The 22,464-nt window shown below is 37.3% G+C and overlaps 1 pseudogene; it reads right to left on the reverse strand.

Annotated features, from left to right (window-relative positions):
- Nucleotides 1-8,577: 8,577 nt before the first annotated feature.
- LOC103276263 lies at nt 8,578-20,327 on the reverse strand (annotated as a pseudogene).
- Nucleotides 20,328-22,464: the final 2,137 nt, after the last annotated feature.

Genomic DNA, 22,464 nt, shown 5'->3' on the forward strand with positions numbered 1-22,464 from the left:
AGAAGATTTCTGGTATGTTTACACACACACACACACACACACACACACACACACACACACGCGGGCTCTAAAACTGCTTCAGGCCAGGCACACGATGGCTCAGCCTATAATTTCAGCACTTTAGGAGGCCAAGGTGAGAGGATTGCCCAAGCCCGAGGGTTCGAGACCAACCTGGGCAACTTGGTGAGACCTCATCTCTACAATAAATCACAAAAACTAGCCGGGCATGGTGGCATGTGTCTGTAGTTCCAGCTACTTGGAAGGTGAGGCGGAAAGATTGTCTAAGTGAGCGTGCCACTGCAGTCCAATCTAGGTGACAAGAGTGAGACTCCAACTCAAAATAAAAACAAAAACTGTTTCAGCTGAGCTAAACCAACACTTAACTGCCTCAATTACGGTAACCTTCAAAACTTCTTGCAATACCTCACTGTTCCTTTCTTTAAAGTTCTTTGAACTTGACTTCAGCTATTCTATACTTTTTGTTTTTACTAATATGTTAATTATTATCATTGTTAATATATTATCTCATTCAGATCATATACTGGTACTTCAATTTACACTTTTTTTGTCCATAGAAGAGTAGCCTTGTTACCTTGATCTACAATGTAGTATCTGGAATTGAAATCTACTATTCATCCCCATACAAAAGAAGACCCTCGTATAAATCATATTGTGTTTTATATTGTTTATTTTAAAGAAATTTGAGATTATTGTATATGAATATTTTTGGAAAAGATGAACTTTTGGCTGGGTTTTGTGGCTCAGCCTGTAATCCCAGGACTTTGAAAGGCCGAGGCGAGTGGATTGCCTGAGCCTGCGGGTTCAAGACCCACCTGGGCAACTTGGCAAGACCTCGTCTCTATAATACATCCAAAATTAGCCGGGCGTGGTAGCACGTGCCTAGTTCTGGCTACTTGTAAGTCTGAGGCGGAAGAATCCTCTGAGCCGAGAAGGTCAAGGCTGTGGTGGCCAGGAGCATACCACTGCACTCCAGTCTGGGTGACAGAGTGAAAAAAAGAAAAGAAAAGACAAACTCTTTGTGTTTTATATTATTTTTAAGCATTATGAGATTACTATAGATGAACCTTTTTGTAAAAGTGGTCTTTTAACCAACATCCAAAAAAACACAAAAACAAGAAATTATTTGATTTGTTATATTTCATGTAGTCAAAAGTTTTCCATCTCTTTAATTTGTATTTTGTGCATAGAGCTCCCTTCATTGAACCACCATAGTTGTTCAAGTATAAATCTTTCCTAGAAAATATAAACATAAAAAATGCTTCACTCAGATTTTATGAAAATCTTAGTTAAGGAAAAGGACTTATAAATGATTCTTTGCCTCTTTGAAGTCAACTATTTTTCAGTTTTGGTGTTGGATAAGCTGAACTGGCAAAGAGTTCTCTGATTTTGATAATTATTTCCGTGTAAAATTGCCTTAACTAAGTAGAAGTTTAGGATTTTGCTTTTTCTCTTTGTTTTGACAGAATGTACAATGAAAATTATTAACTATACTTCCAACATTAATAAGACCACCTTTATTTGAAAGTTGTTCTAAGTTTTCCAAATCATATTTGCTGAGAGTTACATTGTCTTTTTTTTCATTTTAGTTCACTGACTTAAAAATACAGCAGTGACATGTTCATTCAAAGAAGTCCAGGTTTAAGTCACAAATGAGATAACTGAACACACACATACACACACACACACACACACACACACACACACACACACACACACACAGATACATAAAACCCTGCCCCTGACTTCTTTCTGCACTGCCAACCCTGATGATCCTTTGAAATGATCTGTACATAGGTAGTTGAATGGTTTACATGCACAGTATCCCTACCACTCATCTCCAACTGTTGCAGCAGTTGTCATGAAACATTTAGATCCCTTGAGATATTTGGTGAATTGTGGCCAACAGCCAACTAGTATAAATAGTATCTGTATCTCTGCATTTACCAGCTTTTGTTTCTCCTAGAGCTGGTGAAAGACTTGCTGCTGTCACACATGGCAGTCCAGAAGTATTGAATCATTATCACCAGGATAGGCCTCAAGCAATAAATCTCTAAAATGGTATAATGCAGCAGTCTCACCCTAAGGTAAGGCAATTTTGAGCATTGTGTTTTGCCTCATTTCCAAAATCGCTCGAGAGTCTTAAATTCCAGTTACCTTGCCTAGTAGCTAGATTAAGAAAACGATCTTCATTGTTCCATTTTCCCTTTCCCATATTAACACCCCTTTGCTATCCCTATACCATACACATCCCAAATAAACTTTACACTCGAAACCTTTCTTAAGGTCTGCTGCAACTCATACTTAAATTCTGCTGAAGCGCCCAACTTCATTTATGTGCATTTATTTTTGAGAAACCTGGAATCCTTTCAAAAGAGCCTTCTCTTTGCAAGACTCATCTCCCCTAGTGTCCATTGTAAGAAACCACCCTCTTCTTTTTCTGTCAATTACAGGTGCCCTTGTTCAAAGCAAGCTGACTTCAATAACTAAAACAATTTTTAAACCTTAGTAAAGATCTGGGAAAAATAAACTAATGCCCACTTAAGACATGAACAGTGAAGTTAAAATTGTCCCATGAACATTTTGCAAAATCACTTAAGAAAAGATAAAATCCAACTAGGCTTGCAACACAATTGGCAGCAATCATTAAAAACTTGTCTTCTCATCTACTTCCTTCTTGCTGATCACTGTTTAATACTTCATCATAACTAACCTATCCCTTGTCATAAGACTCTATGTTCTTTATTTGTTCTGTAGATTAAAAAAAAAAACTGAAATATTATGAAATGTTAAATTTTCTATTGAGTTTCTCCTTGAGGTTTTACATTCCAACAAAACTACCAGCTAGTCTGAAGGGCTCAAGGGAAAACTGACTCAGGAAATAATGCAGTTTCCACCTACTGATGTTTTCATTCACTTTAGCTGACCAATTAATGACCACAAATTTTCCAGTCTGTGGCACCCTCCAGGATTCCCTTAAAAGTCTTGCCTAGAAGCCCTCAAGGAAATGGAACTGAGGCTTGAAATTATCTCTCATTTTCTCATTTAGAACCTTGTGTTTATTAAACTCTTTTTCCCCTTGCAAATCCCATTGTCAAAGTATTGGTCTGCTGTTGAGCAGTGCAGAGGCATATGGCAGTCTGTGACAAAGTTTTTTTCCTCACCTAGAAATCAGTACCAAGAAAACTAACATGTTGCAGAACACAGCAACAGTATACATTCCAATAGACCCAAGTGAGGAATTTATTTTGATCTCACTGTTTTTGGAAAATGGATTCTCAGAGTTGAAGGAAAATTGAGAGCACCAGGCTGAAAATTATTCTCCTTTTCAAAAAGACAGAGGGCTCCTTGAGAAAGCAGAAAAGTTTGCTGACTTGGCAACGTCTACTAGTAAACGTGTTAGCAGCTAATCTACTAGCTAGCTAGTAGGTTTTGCTTGCTAAAATCCTTATCAATGAAATGTTTTTGGTAGCTAAATGTAGCTAATGATGTATTAGACCAGGGGTGTCCAACCTTTTGGCTTTCCTGGGTGTCACTGAGTAAAGAGGAATTGTCTTGGGCTACACATAAATTATATAATATAATTAGTGTGTATACATGATAAGATATCTTTTATTTTTATATTTTTATTATAAATTTTAGAAAAATGATGTTAGAAGATTATAAATCTGTGTGCTAAACATACTTGTATTCGATTTCTAAAATTGTAGTAAAAACACACACACAAAATAAAAACAGAATGTATAAGTTTATGGAAAATGGCTTTGAAATTGCCATCATAAAAACACTGTTCCTAGCCGGGTTCGGTGGCTCAGCCTGTAATCCCGTGCCTTTGGGAGGCTGAGGTGAGTGGATTGCCTGAGTCCGCGGGTTCGAGAACTGCCTGGGCAGCGAGACCTCATCTCTACAATAAATCAAAAAATCAGCCGGGCGTGGTAGCGCATGCCTGTAATTCCAGCTACTTGGAAGGCTGAGGCGGAAGGATCGCCAGAGCCCAGCAGGCGAGGTTGCGGGAGCGGCCACTGCACTCCAGTCTGGGCGACAGAGTGAGACTCCAACTCAAAAAAAAAAACACTGTTCCAGGCAATGGGGGTTTCTATTATCTCTCATGTTTGAGTCAAAGTTGTTTAGCTAAATGTGCATTCTTTTATTAATTTAGCCTGAGGGGTGGTTGAGGGGCTATGGAGTATACATTCTCAGTAAGTTGTACTGTCGGAAAGCAAGTTTTGGGGGCTGGGGTGAATACACCAATTTACTCCCTGATTTCATGGTATCAGATTAAACATCCATTTCTGCCAGTTGCTGCCTCTCATCTTGATTGGTCCTGAGGGTCAGCAGTCAATTTATTGAATTGGACCATAAAATTTGGTAACCACGAAGAAATTAGACTGCTTGCAACTGGCCACCGTCCACGAGGCTGCTCCCCAGGAGACTTCCAGCATTTGCTGGAGCCCTCTTGCTCTGGGCACTCTCCAAGGCATGCCACTCCAAACACAATTCCTAATTCAGCCAACTACCCTCTGTGACCAAGCTGGAAGAACAGGATTTTGGAGCACTTGTCTTTCCTTGAAGGGAATGCTTTTATAAGTAAACCAAACTAGTGGTCTGAGTCTTGGGTTCTGTTTATGAGCACGCAAGTCAGATCAAATCATTGAATGGTTATAAGTATCTATTGGCAGCTATTTTGTGGCCACAAAGTCCTTGCCAGATTTGTATTTGTGTTTTGTGCGCGCGCATGCATGTATGTGTGTGAGAGTGTGTCAGTGACAGTTGATGGAAAAGAAAATGGACGTCCTCTTGGTTATGAACCTAGACGTCATCCTGGGTTTAAGATAAGAGGCATTTTCCCTTTGGTCTGTGAAAACAGACACTTTCAGGTGACTGAGTGTCTTACTAAGGCATCGGGGGAACTCTTCCCAAGACATGCAAGGGCCTCTATCATAGGGACTTTCAGTCATATTTTGCCTGGGATCACACAGGTAAGCCCTGAGTGGGCCCAGAGATTGATCAGATGCTTGACAAACTCTGATTCATACCGGTGTCCAACTACAGAGCATGGAGGGTTAGAGAAGATGGCAAGACTAGACTCTCCAAGGGACCCAAAGCTGCTAGTGTCCCTCTGGGGGACCTATAAAAATTGGTGATCCAGTGCTCCAGAACCCCATTATTGTTATGAGCAATTAATGGGAAAACCAGGACACCAAGAGGAGGGAGAAGACTGTTGGTTTCATGGCTAGCAGGAGCTCTCTCCACAAGCAGCACATTTTTGACCCACACACCATCTCAGGCTCAGAGACCAGACTCAGTCACAACACCTCACTGTCTCTCCCCTGAAACTTTCAGTTGTTGTCCAGTCTCCTCCTTCGATTTCACTGCTTGTTTGATGTTTGAAAGAAGTTCAAAGTCATGCCAGATTTTCTGAAACTCCAACTGGTTAAATGTTAAGGCCTATTATAGTTATGTACATTTTAAAGTTGAATGGTCAAATTACAGTGAGAAAATTTCAGAGCTAAAATAGTTAACCTGCAACTACAGGGTTCAATGAAGTCTTCTAAGCACTCTCTCTCTCTCTCTCTCTCTCTCTCTCTCTCTCTCTCTCTCTCTCTCTCTCTCTCTCTCTCTCTTTTTCTTGAGCTGGAGTCTTGCCCAGACTGGAGTGCGGTGGCACACTCCAGCCACCACAGCCTTGACCTGCTGGGCTCCGGCGATCCTTCCGCCTCAGTCTTCCAAGTAGCCAGAACTATAGGCCCACGCTATCACGCCTGGCTATTTTTTATTTATTGTAGAGACAAGGGCTCACCAAGTTGCCTGGGCGGGTCTCGAACCCTTGGGCTTAGCCAATTCACTTTCCTCAGCCTCCCAAAGCGCTGGGATTACAGGCTGGGATTACACCAAGTCCAGCCCTAAACTCTCTATTTTCCTTTCTACCTGCTGTGAATTTGCTGGTAACTAAGCTATTAGTGTTGAGATAAAGGTCACTGTTTCAAGGTTAAGTGACAATTTTGTTCAGCCAGTTCTAACTAAAATACAAATATTGAAAACTCATTTGAAAATGAAAAAAAAAAAAGCTTTAAAAATTAAACTGTCATGGACACTGCTTTACCCAATTTTGGTCCACAAGTGATAGGATTACCTATTGGGCAAACAAGGTTGAGCCGTGCAAACAGGTTCCAATTTTGTCAGATATAGTTTGGATTTAGGTATCTTTTGCAAAATAGTGAGTTTATATTGCTACCACATGGCTAAAATTAAGAAGTAAAAGCTATTGGATTTTTGTTTAAATGTATGTGTGTAAGTTTAAATATGTTTACATGTATGTGCATCTTATGTGTTTTGTCCAGTATGCTACCAAATAGGCTTATTTAAATAAACTGATCTAATTGCTTTGCAATATGACTTTCATGATCTTTGATAAATGGAAATGGTTTTAAATGTATTGATAAAATGAAAGTGTCTTTGGAATTGTCAGCATACATTTTTGTCTAGGTCTGCTAATTACATAGGTTTTACATTTGCCTCTAATAAATATATTAAAGTATCAGGGTTCAGCACAAGGGTTATAAGACTATAAACTTAGCCTAGATGAGAATAATCTTTATTTGTATAAATTCTTTTTTTGACAAGTAAAACTAATTTAAAATTGTCAGTCAACAAAAATAGTTGAATCTTCTGAGTTATTGGTAAAACGCCCATGTATTTAACCTTATTTAGGGTGCAGCCTCATGTTCACAGGCTTTGAAAAAAATTAATCAGGAAATAGCTTACAATAATGACTAGCTCTTTCTGAAATCTCACTTTTCATAAGTAATTAAGCAAACTGCTAAATTTAATAAATCAAGTAAATATTAATGAGATAATGGTTGGGTAAGTTTTATGTGATTTGAAATGTTAAATTATTATGAAGTTCATTAAATGTCTGGGTCACTTACAATTAAGAAAGTATTATAACATGGAAAAACATGTTTCTAAAAATTTGTAAAGGAACTCAGTTATAAAATGTTGATATCTAACAGACAGTTTGGAATATCAGTGACAATTTCTTGCTTCCTAGATTTTCCCTAAAAATTAAAGCTATTGCCAGACTCGGTGGCTCAGCCTGTATTCCCGCACCTTTGGGAGGCTGAGGTGAGTGGATTGCCTGAGCCAGCGGGTTCGAGACCCGCCTGGGCAACTTGGCAAGATCTCACTTCTACAATAAACGAAAAATGAGCCAGGCGTGGTAGCGCGCGCCTGTAGTTCTAGCTACTTGGACGGCTGAGGCAGAAGGATCGCCGGAGCCCAGCAGGTCGAGGCTGCGGTGGCCGGGAGCAGCCACTGCACTCCAGTCTGGGTGACAGAGTGAGACTCCAACTCAAACAAAATAAATAAATGCATAAATAAATATAAAAATAAATAAATAGGACCTGAACATTTACCACAAAAGCACAAAGGAAGGATCAGCAGTCATGGGACACTCCCTGGTGAGGGGCAGGGAATAAATCAACACAAAGGGTATGTGGTCCTAAACCAGGGAAAGTGAGGACCAGTTGGAGACCCAAAGTTCACCTGCATGTACATTACTTATGTAACTAGTCTTGACTTGGACCCCACATCTTTATAACAAAATTAAAACATTGAAAAATAGTCTATTCTTTTCTTTATCTTTAATTGTATAACTGTAGCGCATTTTTCCCAAGTCCATCTTCACAAAGGGATGTGAAGAGTTCGGTTTGTAGTTTTGTTCATATTCTGGTAAATAAAATATAGAAAGTCCTTTCCTTTCCTCGATATTTTATATTAAAAATCAACATTGCATTCTTAATTGTTATCACTGAATTAAATATAAAACTATAAAGCAAATAAAGATATCACTACAAATTGTTTAAGATGCATATGCAATAGTTATAAAAGGGAGTTGACTTTTGATATCTATGAGATCAGGAAAATCCCATTCAAGTTACAGCTATTAGAACACATCAGTAAAATGGGGTCTCCTTCCAACCAAAAAAAGGAATTATTCAATGTTAAGCACATAATTTAAAAAAGGAAATAAGATCTTCAATTCACATATGACTCTTTTACTGATACATAAGCATTACGAAAGAAAAATCTGTGGAGTAAAGAAGTATTATAATGTCATGTGACCAGAGCTTGGATGTACTTTACACTCATGAAATCTGGGACTAATCATATGAAAACCAATATTTGTCCAAAGACTTCTGAATGTTCACCACAACTCAAGCAGAGTGCTATATATGAGAAAATTGTCACATGGCATGTTCATTCTAAATTAAAACATATTTATACATAAATATCAAGAAAGAACTAACAAAAAAACATTAATATTACTTTTACTTTCAGAAAAGTGAGATGAGACTATAACTTCCCAAGTTAGTATGATATGCAAAAGACTGAAATGATGTTGACATATATTATTTGGTATAAATTAAATTTTATGTAAAATTCTGCTGAGAAAATTTGTAAGAATTATATAAAACTACATAAATGTGCAATAGAACTACACTAATTTCATAATAAACATACACAACAAATGAAAATATTCATATTTATTTATCTTCACTATATAATTTCAGGTGTAGGAGTTCAAGTTTCCTTTATTTTCAAACTCATGATTTCAAGTAAGCAAACATTGTATGATAAGACAGCATTTAAAACAGTTTACAAACCCCAGAAGTAGACAATTTGTAATAATATAAGTGGTAAATGTATTATAATTAGTGATCTTTGGCCTTTAGTTCTTACTCTCCATGATTCAAGAAACATTTACATAAGTTGTTGCTTACAGATAAAACGATTTTTCATTTCACAGGGTTCATCTAAAACACTTTCTTTTGGACTATAGACTATGCATTTCTGTGAATTAAAAGGTTCAGTGAATGGGAATCTGTAATGAAGAAGAAAGTGAGAATATTCAGGAAATTTTTAAATTAAATAGTATAATCTTTAAAATCAATTGAGTATGATATTTACATATTGAATCTTTTTTAATTAACAAACACAATTTGCATGTCTCTATAGTACAATGCTGTAAATCACCAAGATATCCCTCACTACTCAATAGCATGGAAAACGAGGATATTTGTTCTGTTCTATTATTAGCTGTTGTCAATAATGATGTGTATGTATGATATGCTTTAACTCTATTTTGTTTAAGATGTATTGACTGATCTACTACAGAAAAACAAACCAGAGCATAAACTTTGTCATTGTGTGATGCTGCAAATTTCATGTTTATGAATAAAAATGAGATTTTAAAATGACAAATATACAGAAAATAAGCTCAGAATGTTTAAAGCATGGAAGGATGCTGAGAATATTGGACTCCACACAATAAAGGAAATAATAGATATACCATTTTATCTGCACTGCCTCTGTGGATGTGAGTGTCTGTACATAGACATAGACATCCAAGTGCTTGTACTAAGGCAAAAGGTGAAGCACTGTCAAATGTTCTTTTGTGATTACAAATACACTAACTTTCATGTCACTTGAGCATGAACTTGAATGTTATAGGTGAATCTAAAATTGTTACTCTGGTGTGCATTTTCTTTTTTCTGCCCTAGACAGGTTATTTCAGCTACTGGGCTCCTGGAAGCTACCTCCACTAGTCAGATCTAAGGATAATTTTACAAAGAACAAAAAAGTCCTTCACTGCCAGAAACTCACAGGTTCTTGGAGAGAGTGGAGCCATTCTCCCACAACCAGGCATTATATTCTTTACTATAAAACAGTTCAATCCAGTAAAAGTACTGACTGGAGTGCATGAAATCCTGCACAGAGACAGAGAAAAACAAAGTAATATAATTTTAATCTACCTTGGAAATAATAATTTTTAAGAAAGTCTGCATTTAGAATAAAATTCAGCCTTTCCATGACACAAACTGAAATTATTTTTAATTTCTAATATAGAAGGCATAGTCCAGGCCTCACATTTTGTATCTATCAGGGACATTCATTTAGCAAGATAAAAATAACACATAATCTCACTTCTTGAAGAAAAGAAAAGCCTTATAATGGAGGTAGTCTTTTCATGAAACACTTCCTCCACAAGTTTCAATCATCAAATTTGATTCTAAATGAATAGTATTTTAATGATAAATCTATTTAGTCTATAGTCAGCACAGGTGCTAGCATGTAGCTGAAGAAATTTTTCATTTTTTTATTAAGAATCGAGTGATTTATATGATCATAATCTCCATATTAATTCCATATTATATAACAGAAAAATGACAAAACCTGTAAAATTACAGAATAAATTATAAATTCCATTAAATAGCTAAAAATCAAAAAGAAATTTAGTTGAGTTTTTTTAATAAAATGGGTAAATATGATGACCTATTGTTTTGTTCTTTGAATTCTCCCTGAAAACTTTCTTTTCCCTTCATTTGGTAATTATCTTTATCTATTTCCTATGACATAAACCTTAAAGAACTTTTATGTAGGTTTTATCGTGATTATTTCATGGGACATGGAATTGATAGGTCATTAGTTCATTCATTTACCATCTGATTAAACACTTGAATTAAGCTGGACTCAGTGGCTCAGCCTGTAATCCCAGTACTTTGGGAGGCCGAGGTAGAGAATTGTTAGAGCCTTCAGGTTCAAGACCAATCCAGGCAACTTGGTGAGACCTCGTTTCTATGATAAACCAAAAATTAGCCGGGTATGGTAGCATGCACCCAAAATTCCAGCTGCTTGAAAGGCTGAGGCAGAATGATCGTCAGTGCCCAGCAGGTCGACACTGGGGTGGCCATGAGTGTGCCACTGCACTCCAGCCTGGGCAAAAGTGCGACTCAAGCTCAAAACAAACAAACGAAAAAAAACACTTGAACCACAGTATTTAGCTCAGTTAGATAGTATATTTTTCTAGGTTAAAGAAAAACTTAGACTTAGTGCATGCCGGTTCATCTCTGATTTGAAGTTGAAGTAGACTGGAGTTGAGAGAAGCACAGAACTGCCTACTTTCTTCTCAAGTTTTCTGCTCATTAGAAATGAAGTAACAGTTGCATCGGTACCCAATCCACTTCTCTGGGCAAGAACAGCAGTCAGAGCCTAAGAGAAAAAATAAAACATGTCTGATGACAATTACATTTTCCACTTTTTAATGCTATTTAATTATTAAACAAGAATCATTTGCTATTTATTCTTGTGTTATTTAAATATTCTTTGAGAATGTACTATGAACACCACAGTTCATGGGATACTAACATGAACAAATTAAATATGACACTTTTCCTCATAGAGATTTTATTGTAGAGATAGATTCAGAATGATATAACTCCTCATCATTTATTACTATATTTAATGACAATTTAGGTAAGTATACAAAAATTTCAGTATGTTAAAACAGCATGTAGCAGAGTGTTAGATGAGGATAGTTAGAAGAACCATTTTTGAGGAAGGGACCCAAAGCTCAGCAGCACCATAGTGTAAATAGGAGCCAAACAGATAAAAACGAAATTTTAAAAAAGGAAGGCATTTGATCAGAAAAAAATATGATACATTGGGAGAATGCATCATATTGGGAGAATGTGATATGATGCATTGGGAGAATTCTAATAGTATATATTTCAGTATTTTATTTTTCAAAAAGAAAGATAAACCAGTTATCCTAAAGTTTGATATGATACATTGGGAGAATTCTAATAGTATATGTTTCAGTGTTTTATTTTTCAAAAAAGAAAGATGACCCAATTATCTTGAAGTTTGATTATATCATTTACCAGTGTTAGTGTCTTCAAACATTACTTATCCACAGTGATAAAAGTCATGACACATAGTAGCACCCAAATATTCGCCATATAAATGATGCTGATGGTGTTAAGATATAAATAGATAGTGAGACAACTTGGGGAACCATCTGAAAAAAATACATGAAAAAATTTGCACTTTGCACTATATTCTACATCATAGAAGAAACAAAAATTATGTCAAGAGTTAAGAGAGTACAAGTTATAGGAAAGCATAGGCAGGCAATTAGGATTAATTATAATATTTATGGTGGTATATATTTTTAATTGTTGCTTAACATTAGCATTCATATGAGAGCATCTATCATTTCAGACTCCTGTTTTTCTTATTAAATATATGAATAGCCAGGCAGAGTGGCTCACAGCTATAATCCCAGCACTTTGAGAGACTGAGGTGAGAGAATTGCCAGAGCCCGCGGATTTGAAACCAACCTGAGTAACTTGGTGAGAAGTCATCTCTACAATAAATTAAAAAATAAAAAAATTAGCCAGCCAGGGTGGTGCGTGCCTGTAGTTCCAGCTACTTGGAAGGCTGAGGTGGAAGAATCACCTGAGCCCAGCAGGTTGAGGCTGCAGTGGTCATGAGCATGCCACTGCACTCCAACCTGGGTGACAGAGTGAGACTCCAACTCAAAAATAAAATAAAATAAAATAAAATTATATATATATATATATATAAAACATATGTTCAATTTATTTTGATCATCAATAAGTTAGAGAACAATGATATGAGACTATTCTACAATTAGTAAGCAAACATGTATTACTAAGTGTAGCATTCCATTATGTTCCTGTGTGCCTAAAGAAGAAACTGTCTTTTTAATCCTTTACCAGTGCTAAGCTTTTTCAAAGTATATAACTTACATTCCTGGAGTCCTATGTCAGGTCCTGGAGAGGGCATTAGCTCTATCCTTGGTTTAGTAGAAACTACAAGAAATAATTAGAAATTTCCTAATTATATGGAAATTTATGAACTAATATACATTAATGATGTGAAACCTTTAATATTAAATGATTTCATCACAGTTTTGAATTTTATGTAGAGGTGCCTTAAAAAACTTACAATTTGACAACATAATTCCTAGCGTAGCCATCAGTGAAAGACATATTACTCCTAAGATTCCAGAAACAAGTCCCCACAGAGTGGTCTGAAATACTGTAGAGAAAGAGAGATAGGATAATAACATACAAAACAAACACAGGAGTTGAAGTTCTGAAAAGCAGAATCCAGTGAAGAAAAATCAAAAAATTTTTTTTTTCATTTTATAACGCAAAACATTTTGCCAATGAAACACTGAAAAATGATATTCCACTCAGGACTTCACCCAATACACACATTTTTATGTGGTATAATTTATTCTTCAGGGAAATTATCCACACATCTTCTTTTCTATTAGCTCTATCACAGTAAAATGGATTTACCAGTTATTTTTTTAAATGGAGGAGAAGCTTAAAGATCTGAAGTAAGAAGAGATCAACAGGCATCAAATTGTGTTCTTTGTGCTTAGGTAACAGACGTTTACTTTTATTCTTTCAACAAAATTACAAGATAGATTGTATGATACTCATCCAGTAATTGAGAAATCATAGGGACAAATTATTTTTATCAAGATTTCAAAACTAGTATCTTAGTCAGAAATCAATTGGAAGTCTGTCTAGGTCCGGAATCTTTCATTTAGCATAGTCTATCATTAATACAATAATATTATGTGGGAGGGTGTCCTCTCCTCATCTCCGTACAGGCTCTGCTCTGATAAATGTCTACTCAGAGGTTTGTAAAGGTATTGTAAGGAAGAGAGGACATAGGAGCATTTTGGACCTGGTGTGATGACTGGTTCTACAACCAATGTATGGGTAATACCTTGGGGACCCAGGTTCAATTCACTGTATAGTGAATTATGATACATAAACAATCTTTTTTTCTAATAATGTTACTTTTGCTCATACTCATAATTGCTGGTTTATAGGCTTTACCCCTAAACCATTTCAACGTTAGGAGATTCTACATTAACATTAACACATCCTCAAAGAATGATGTTACCATTAAAACTGTACTACGTGTCAAAATGTGAATCTGTGTAATTTGGAGGTGTCACAATAAAACAGCAAATTTTTAAAAATCTTTTTAAAGCAGTGTGTCATTAATATGTGGTTTTCTCTTTATTTCTATGCTAAAATGTAACTAGGTAAGTCCGGGTCTCGTTTAGAATTTAGAGGTATCTCTGTCAGAAGTCACTCTTAAAATCTGTTGGAAAAGTTTCACAGAATATGCCTAAGCTATAGAAGGAAGAATCAGGAAAGTGAAATAAATGTGGAGACTACTGCCACATGAAAAGCATTAAAATATCATTGTTAATCATGTCCTTTTTTCATACAGCACCATACTGAAATCAACCAACCCATGAACTACCTTTTCTGGCTATTATTTATTTTTTAATTTGTGACTGGGATCACACATACCTGCCATGAGAATGATTTTCCAAGGTCGATGAAGAGAAAGCACGATGTGTACTTGCTCTGGAAGAAATGTGTTGGATCGTAAAACCTGAGCCAAGTTAAAAAATCCAAAAGTTCAACGTTCCCCTAGCCCTTCAGACCAGTTGGTTCTGTAGTTTTGTTAGTATTAAACCTAAAGGAAAAATTCAATGTAAAACTTGTTAAATCTAAAATTTAGCATAAAAGAAAAAAAATTGTGTATTTAACGATGTTCTCGAATCATCTATCGCTGAGACACATATCTATACCATAAATAAGAAGCAGTAAAATCACAAGTTTCTAAAATGTTCCAGGAACCACAGTACAGGAAATTCTCACAGTATTTTTGTAATGTTAACACTTTGACAAGTACGAAAGGAGGTGAGAGAGATGCTTTTTTTAATGTGTAAACACCAAAAGCTTTCTTTAAAGTTATTTGGAAAATAAAGAAACAGATGGACAAACCAAAATAAATTTTCTTAATGTAATACAACTCCACACAGCATTTTTTTGTCTTTTAATAAAAACAAATATTTATCTACTTTGTACAGAACATACTTTAAATCACTCAGCATATGTTCATTTACTTTTGAAAATGGTTTGATATTGTGGATACATAATAATACTCAGACCGGGCTCGGTGGCTCAGCCTGTAATCACAGCGCTTTGGGAGGCCGAGCTGAGTGGATTGCGTGAGCCCACGGGTACGAGACCCGCCTGGGCAACTTGGCGAGACCTCATCTTTACAATAAATCCAAAAAATCTGCCGGACGTGGTAGCACGCGCCTGTAGTTCCAGCTCCTTGGAAGGCGGAGGCAGAAAGATCGCCGGAGCCGAGCGGGTCGAGACTGCGGTGGCCGAGAGCAGCCACAGCACTCCAGTCTGGGCGACAGAGTGAGACTCCAACTCAACAACAACAACAACAAAAATCACGTAAAAAAAGAATCATTGTCTAGAGCTGGACGCAGTGGCTCATGCCCGTAATCCTAGTGCTTTTGGAAACTTGATGAGAGGATCACTTGAGCCTAGGAGTTCAAGACCAGTCTGGGCAACACAGGGAGACACCATCTCTACCAAAAAAAAAAAACAAATCAGCCTGGCGTGGTACCGCTTGCCTGTAGTTCTGGCTACTTAGAAGGCTGAGGGGAAGGATCGCCAGAGCCCAGCAGGTGGAGGCTGCGGTGGCCGGGAGCGTGCCATTTCACTCCAGTCTGGGCAACAGAGTGAGACTCCAACTCAAAAATAACAATAATAAGAATAAGAAAACTCATTTTTTACCAATGAGAAAACCGAGGCACATAAAGTTGAGTAACTTGCCCAAGGTCACTTAAGTTGGCATTTCCCTTCTCATTCTCTCCTTTCATCCCTGACATGGTAGCCCAACGGTGGCAGGCAAAGGTCAAAAATGCACAACTGGAGAAGCTTTCTGGTATGTTTACACACACACACACACACACACACACACACACACACACACACACACACACACACACACGGGCTCTAAAACTGCTTCAGGCCAGGTACACGGTGGCTCAGCCTATAATCTCAGCACTTTAAGAGGCCAAGGTGAGAGGATTGCCCAAACCCGGGGGTTCGAGACCAACTTGGGCAACTTGGTGAGAGCTCATCTCTACAATAAATCACAAAAACTAGCCGGGCATGGTGGTTCCAGCTACTTGGAAGGTGAGGTGGAAAGATTATCTAAGTGAGCGTGCCACTGCACTCCAACCTAGGTGACAAGAGTGAGACTCCAACTCAAAAAAAAAAAAACAAGCCGGACTTGGTGGCTCAGCCTGTAATTCCGCACCTTTGGGAGGCCGAGGTGAGTGGATTGCCAGAGCCCGTGGGTTCAAGACCCGCCTGGGCAACTTGGCGAGACCTCATCTCTACAATAAATCAAAAACAGAGCCGGGCGTGGTAGTGCATGCCTGTAATTCCGGCTACTCGGAAGGCTGAGGCGGTAGGATCTCTGGAGCTCAGCAGGTCGAGGCTGCGGTGCCCGGGAGCGGCCACTGCACTCCAGTCTGGGTGACAGAGTGAGACTCCAACTCAAAAAAAAAACAAAAAAACAAAAGCTGTTTCAGCTGAGCTAAACCAACACTTAAGTGCCTCATTAATGTTAGCCTTCAAAACTTCTTACAATACCTCACTGTCCCTTCTTTAAAGTCCTTTGAACTTGACTTTAGCTATTCTATACTTTTTGTTTTTACTAATATGTTAATTATCATCATTGCTAATATGTTATCTCATTCAGATAATATACTGATACTTCAATTTACACTTTTTTTGTCCACAGAAGTATAACCTTGTAAACCTTGATCTACAATGTAGTATCTGGAATTGAAATCTACTATTCATCCCCATACAAAAACAGACTCTCGAATAAACAATTTTGTGTTTTATATTGTTTATTTTAATGCAATTTGAGATTATTGTATATGAACATTTTTAGAAAAGATGAACATTAGGCTGGGCTTGGTGGCTCAGCCTGTAATCCCAGCACTTTGGAAGGCCAAGGCGAGCGGATTGCCTGAGCCCACGGGTTCAAGATCCGCCTGGGCAACTTGGCAAGACCTCGTCTCTATAATACATCCAAAATTAGCCGGGCTTGGTAGCAAGCGCCTGTAGTTCTGGCTACTTGTAAGTCTGAGGCAGAAGGATCATCTGATCCCGGCAGGTCAAGGCTGTGGTGGCCGGGAGCATACCATGCACTCCAGTCTGGGTGACAGAGTGAGACTCCAACTCTTAAAAAAAAAAAAAAAGATATGAACAGTGAAGTTAAAATTGTTCCATGAACATTTTTTTAATCAATTAAGAAAAAGACAAAGTTTTTGTGTTTTATATTATTTTTAAGCATTATGAGATTACTATAGATGAACCTTTTTGTAAAAGTGGGCTTTTAACCAACAACCAAAAAAACACAAAAGCAAGAAATGATTTGATTTCTTATATTTCATGTAGTCAAAAGTTTTCCATCTCTTTAATTTGTATTTTGTGCATAGAGCTCCTTGCATTGAACCACCATAGTTGTTCAAGTATAAATCTTTCCTAGAAAATAGAAACATAAAAAATGCTTTACTCAGATTTTATGAAAATCTTAGTTAAGGAAAAGCACTTATAAATGATTCTTTGCCTCTTTGATGTCAACTATTTTTTGGTTTTGGTGTTGCATAAACTGAACTAGCATAGAGTTCTCTGATTTTGCTAATTATTTTTGTGTAAAATTGCCTTAACTAAGTAGAAGTTTAGGATTTTGCTTTTTCTCTTTGTTTTGACAGAATGTACAATGAAAATTATTAACTATACTTCCAACATTAATAAGACCACCTGTATTTGAAAGTTGTTCTAAGTTTTCCGAATCATATTTGGTGAGAGTTACATTGTCGTTTTCTTTCATATTAGTTCACTGACTTAAAAATACAGCAGTGACATGTTCATTCAAAGAAGTCTAGGCTTAAGTCACAAATGAGATAACTGAACACACACACACACACACACACACAGATACATAAGACCCTGCCCCTGACTTCTTTCTGCACTGCCAACCCTGATGATCCTTTGAAACGATCTGTACATAGATAGCTGAATGGTTTACATGCACAGTATCCCTACCACTCATCTCCAATTGTTGCAGCAGTTGTCATGACCCCATTTAGATCCCTTGAGATATTTGGTGAATGGTGGCCAACAGCCAACTAGTATAAATAGTATCTGTATGTCTGCATTTACCAGCTTTTGTTTCTTCTAGAGCTGGTGAAAGTCTTGCTGCTGTCACACATGGCAGTCCAGAAGTATTGAATCATTATGACCAGGATTGGCCTCAAGCAATAAATCTCTAAAATAGGTATAATGCAGCAGTCTCAGCCCTAAGGTAAGGCAATGTTGAGCATTGTGTTTTGCCTCATTTCCAGAATCACTCGAGAATCTTAAATTCCAGTTACCTTGTCTAGTAGCTGGATTAAGAAAACGATCTTCATTGTTCCGTCTTCCCTTTCCCATATTAACACCCCCTTTGCTATCCCTATACCATACACATCCCAAATAAACTTTGCACTCGAAACCTTTCTTAAAGTCTGCTACAACTCATACTTAAATTCTGCTGAAATGCCCAGCTTCATTTATGTGCATTTATTTTTGAGAAGCTAGGAATCCTTTCAAAAGAGCCTTCTCTTTGCAAGACTCATCTCCCTTAGTGTCCATTGTAAGAAACCACCCTCTTCTTTTTCTGTCAATACTGGTGCCCTTGTTCAAAGCAAGTGATGACTTCAATAATTAAAACAATTTTTAAACCTGAGTAAAGATCTGGGGAAAATAAACTAATGCCCACGTAAGACATGAACAGTGAAGTTAAAATTGTCCCGTGAACATTTTGCAAAATCAGTTAAGAAAAGATAAAATCCAGCTAGGCTTGCAGCACAATTGGCAGCAATCATTTAAAAACTTGTCTTTTCATCCATTTCCTTGTGGCTGATCACTATTTACTACTCCATCATAACTATTCTATCCCTTGTCATAAGACTCTTTGTTCTTTATCTGTTCTGTAGGTAAAAAATTTTTTAAAATTTAAAAATTTAAAAAAATAAGATATTGTGAAATGTTAATTTTTCTATTGAGTTTCTCCTTGAGGTTTTACATACCAATAAAACTACAAGCTAGTCTGAAGGGCTCAAGGGAAACTGACTCAGAAATAATGCAGTTTCCAACTACTAATGTTTTCATTCACCTTAGCTGACCAATTAATGACCACAAATTTTCCAGACTGTGGCACCCTTTGGGATTCTCTTAAAAGCCTTGCCTAGAAGCCCTCAAGAAAATGGAACTGATGCTTGAAATTATCTCTCATTTTCTCATTTAGTTCCTTGTGATTATTAAACTCTTTTTTTCCCCTGCAAATCCCAGTGTCAATGTATTGTTGAGCAGTGCAGAGGCATCTGGCTGTCTGTTAGAAAGTTTTTTTCCTTACATAGAAATCAGTACCAAGAAAACTAACATGTTGCAGAACACAGCAACAGTATACCTTCCAATAGACCCAAGTGAGGAATTTATTTTGATATTACTGTTTTTGGAAAAAGCATTCTGTGAGGTGAAGGAAAATTGAGAGCACCAGGCTGCAAATTATTCTCCTTTTCAAAAAGACAGAGGGCTCCTTGAGAAAGCAGAAAAGCTTGCTGACTTGGCAACGTCTACTAGTAAATGTGTTAACAACTAATCTACTAGCTAGCTAGTAGGTTTTGCTTGCTAAAATCCTTACCAATGAAATGTTTTTGGAAGGATGTATTAGAGCAGGGGTGTCCAAACTTTTGGCTTTCCTGAGTGTCACTGAGTAAAGAGGAATTGTCTTGGGCTGCACATAAATTGTATAATATAATTAGTGTGTATACATGATATCTTTTCTATTTATAGTTTTATTATAAAGTTTAGAAAAATGATGTTAGAAGATTATAAATCTGTGTGCTAAACATACCTGTATTCGATTTTGAAAATTGTAGTAAAAACACACACAAAAAATAAAAACAGAATCTATAAGTTTATGGAAAATGACTTTGGAATTGCTATCACAAAAACACTGTTCCAGGCAATGAGGGTTTCTTTTACCTCTCATGTTTGAGTCAAATTGTTTATCTGAATGTACATTCTTTTATTAATTTAGCCTGAGGGGTGGTACTGCTGGAAAGCAAGTTTTAGGGGCTGGGGTGAATACACCAATTTACTCCCTGATTCCATGGTATCAGATTAAACATCCATTTCTGCCAGTTGCTGCCTCTCATCTTGATTGGTCCTGAGGGTCAGCAGTCAATTTATTGAATTGCACCATAAAATTTGGTAACCACGAAGAGGTTGCAACTGGCCACCGTCCACGAGGCTGCTCTCTAGGAGACTTCCAGCATCTACTGGAGCCCTCTTGCTCTGGGCACCCTCCAAGGAATGCCCCCTCCAAACACAACTCCTAATTCAGCCACCTACCCTCTGTGACCAAGCTGGAAGAACAGGATTTTGGAGCACTTGTCTTTCCTTGAAGGGAATGCTTTTATAGGTAAACCAAACTAGTATTCTGAGTCTTGGGATCTGTTTATGAGCACGCATGTCAGATCAGATCATTGAATGGTTATCAGTATCTATTGGCAGCAATTTTTGGCCACAAATTCCTTGCCAGATTTGTATTTGTGTTTGTGCGCACGCATGCATGTATGTGTGTGTGAGAGAGTGTGTCAGTGAGTGTGTCTATCATAGGGAATTTCACACATAGTTTGCCTGGGATCTCACAGGTGAGACCTGAGTGGGCCCAGAGATTGATCAGAGGCTTGACAGACTCTAATTCATACTGGTGTCCAACTACAGAGCATGGAGTGTTGAGAAGATTGCAAGACTAGATCACCTGGATGGGTGGACAGGACTCTCCAAGGGACCCAAGAGCTGCTAATGTCCCTCTGGAGGACGTATAAAAATTGGTGATCCAGTGCTCCAGAGCCCCATTATTGTCATGAGTACTTAATGGAAAAACCAGGACACTAGGAGGAGGGAGGAGACTTTTGGTGTCATGGCTAGCAGGAGCTCTCTCCACAAGCAGCACATTCTTGACCCACACACCATCTCAGGCCCAGAGATCAGGCTCAATATCAACACCTTACTGTCTCTCCCCTGAAACTTTCAGTTGTTGTTCAGTCTCCTCCTTTGATTTCATTGCTTGTTTTATGTTTGAAAGAATTTTCTGAAACTCCAGCTGGTTAAATGCTAAGGTGTATTATGGTTGTGTACATTTTAAAGCTGAATACTCAAATTATAGCAAGAAAATTTCAGAGCTCAAATAGCTAACCTGCAACTACAGAGTTAAATGAAGTCTTTCAAGCTCTCTCTCTCTCTCTCTCTCTCTCTCTCTCTCTCTCTCTCTCTCTCTCTCTCTCTCTCTCGAGCTGGAGTCTCGCCCAGACTGGAGTGCAGTGGCACACTCCCAGCCACCGCAGCCTCGACCTGCTGGGCTCCAGCAATCCTTCCGCCTCAGCCTTTCAGGTAGCCGGAACTATAGGCCTGTGCTACCACACCTGGCTATTTTTTATTTATTGAAGAGACAAGGGCTCACCAAGTTGCCCAGGGGGGTCTCGGACCCACGGGTTTAGGCAATCCACTCGCCTTGGCCTCCTAAAGGCTGGGATTACAGGCTGAGCCACCAAGCCCAGCCCTAAACTCTCTATTTTCCTTTCTACCTACTGTGAATTTGCTGTGAAGCTACTAGTGTTGAGATAAAGGTCACTGTTTCAAGGTTAAGTCACAATTTTGTTCAGCCAGTTCTAACTAAAATATAAATATTTGAAAACTCATTTGAAAATGAAAAAAAAAAAAGCTTTAAAAATTAAACTGTCATGGATACTGCTTTACCCAATTTTGGTCCACAACTGATAGGATTACCTATTGGGTAAACGAGGTTTAGCCATGCAAACAGGTTCCAATTTTGTCAGATATAATTTGGATTTAGGTATCTTTTGCAAAATAGTGAGTTTATATTGCTACCACATGGCTAAAATTAAGAAGTAAAAGCTATTGGAATTTGTTTAAATGTATGTAAGTTTAAATATGTTTACATATATGTGCATCTTATGCGTTTTGTCCAGCATGCTACCAAATTGGCTTATTTAAATAAACTGATCTAATTGCTTTGCAATATGACTTTCATGATCTTTGATAAATGGAAATGGTTTTAAATGTATTGAAATTTAAATGTATTGGAAATGTATTTAAATGAAGTGTCTTTGGAATTCTCAGCATACATTTTTTGTCTGGGTCTGCTAATTATATAGGTTTTACATTTGCCTGTAATAAATATATTAAAGTATCAGGGTTCAGCACAAGGGTTATAAGACTATAAATTTAGCCTAGATCAGAATAATCTTTATTTGTATAAATTCTTTTTTTGGCAAATAAAACTAATTTAAAATTGTCAATCAACAAAAATAGTTGAATCTTCTGTGTTATTGGTAAAAAGCCCATGTATTCAACTTTAAGGTTCTTATTTAAGGTGCAACTTGATGTTCACAGGCTTTGAAAAAAATTAATCAGGAAATAGCTTACAATAATGACTAGCTCTTTCTGAAATCTCAGTTTTCATGAGTAATTAAGCAAACTGCTAAATTTCATAAATTAAGTAAATATTAATGAGATAATGAAATAATGCTTAGGTAAGTTTTGTTTGTTTGTTTGTTTGAGTTGGAGTCTCACTCTGTCACCC

The sequence above is a fragment of the Carlito syrichta genome, unplaced genomic scaffold (genome assembly GCF_000164805.1).
Source record: "Carlito syrichta isolate Samal-C Ts95f unplaced genomic scaffold, Tarsius_syrichta-2.0.1 Scaffold316004, whole genome shotgun sequence".
Taxonomy (NCBI): Eukaryota; Metazoa; Chordata; class Mammalia; order Primates; family Tarsiidae; genus Carlito; species Carlito syrichta.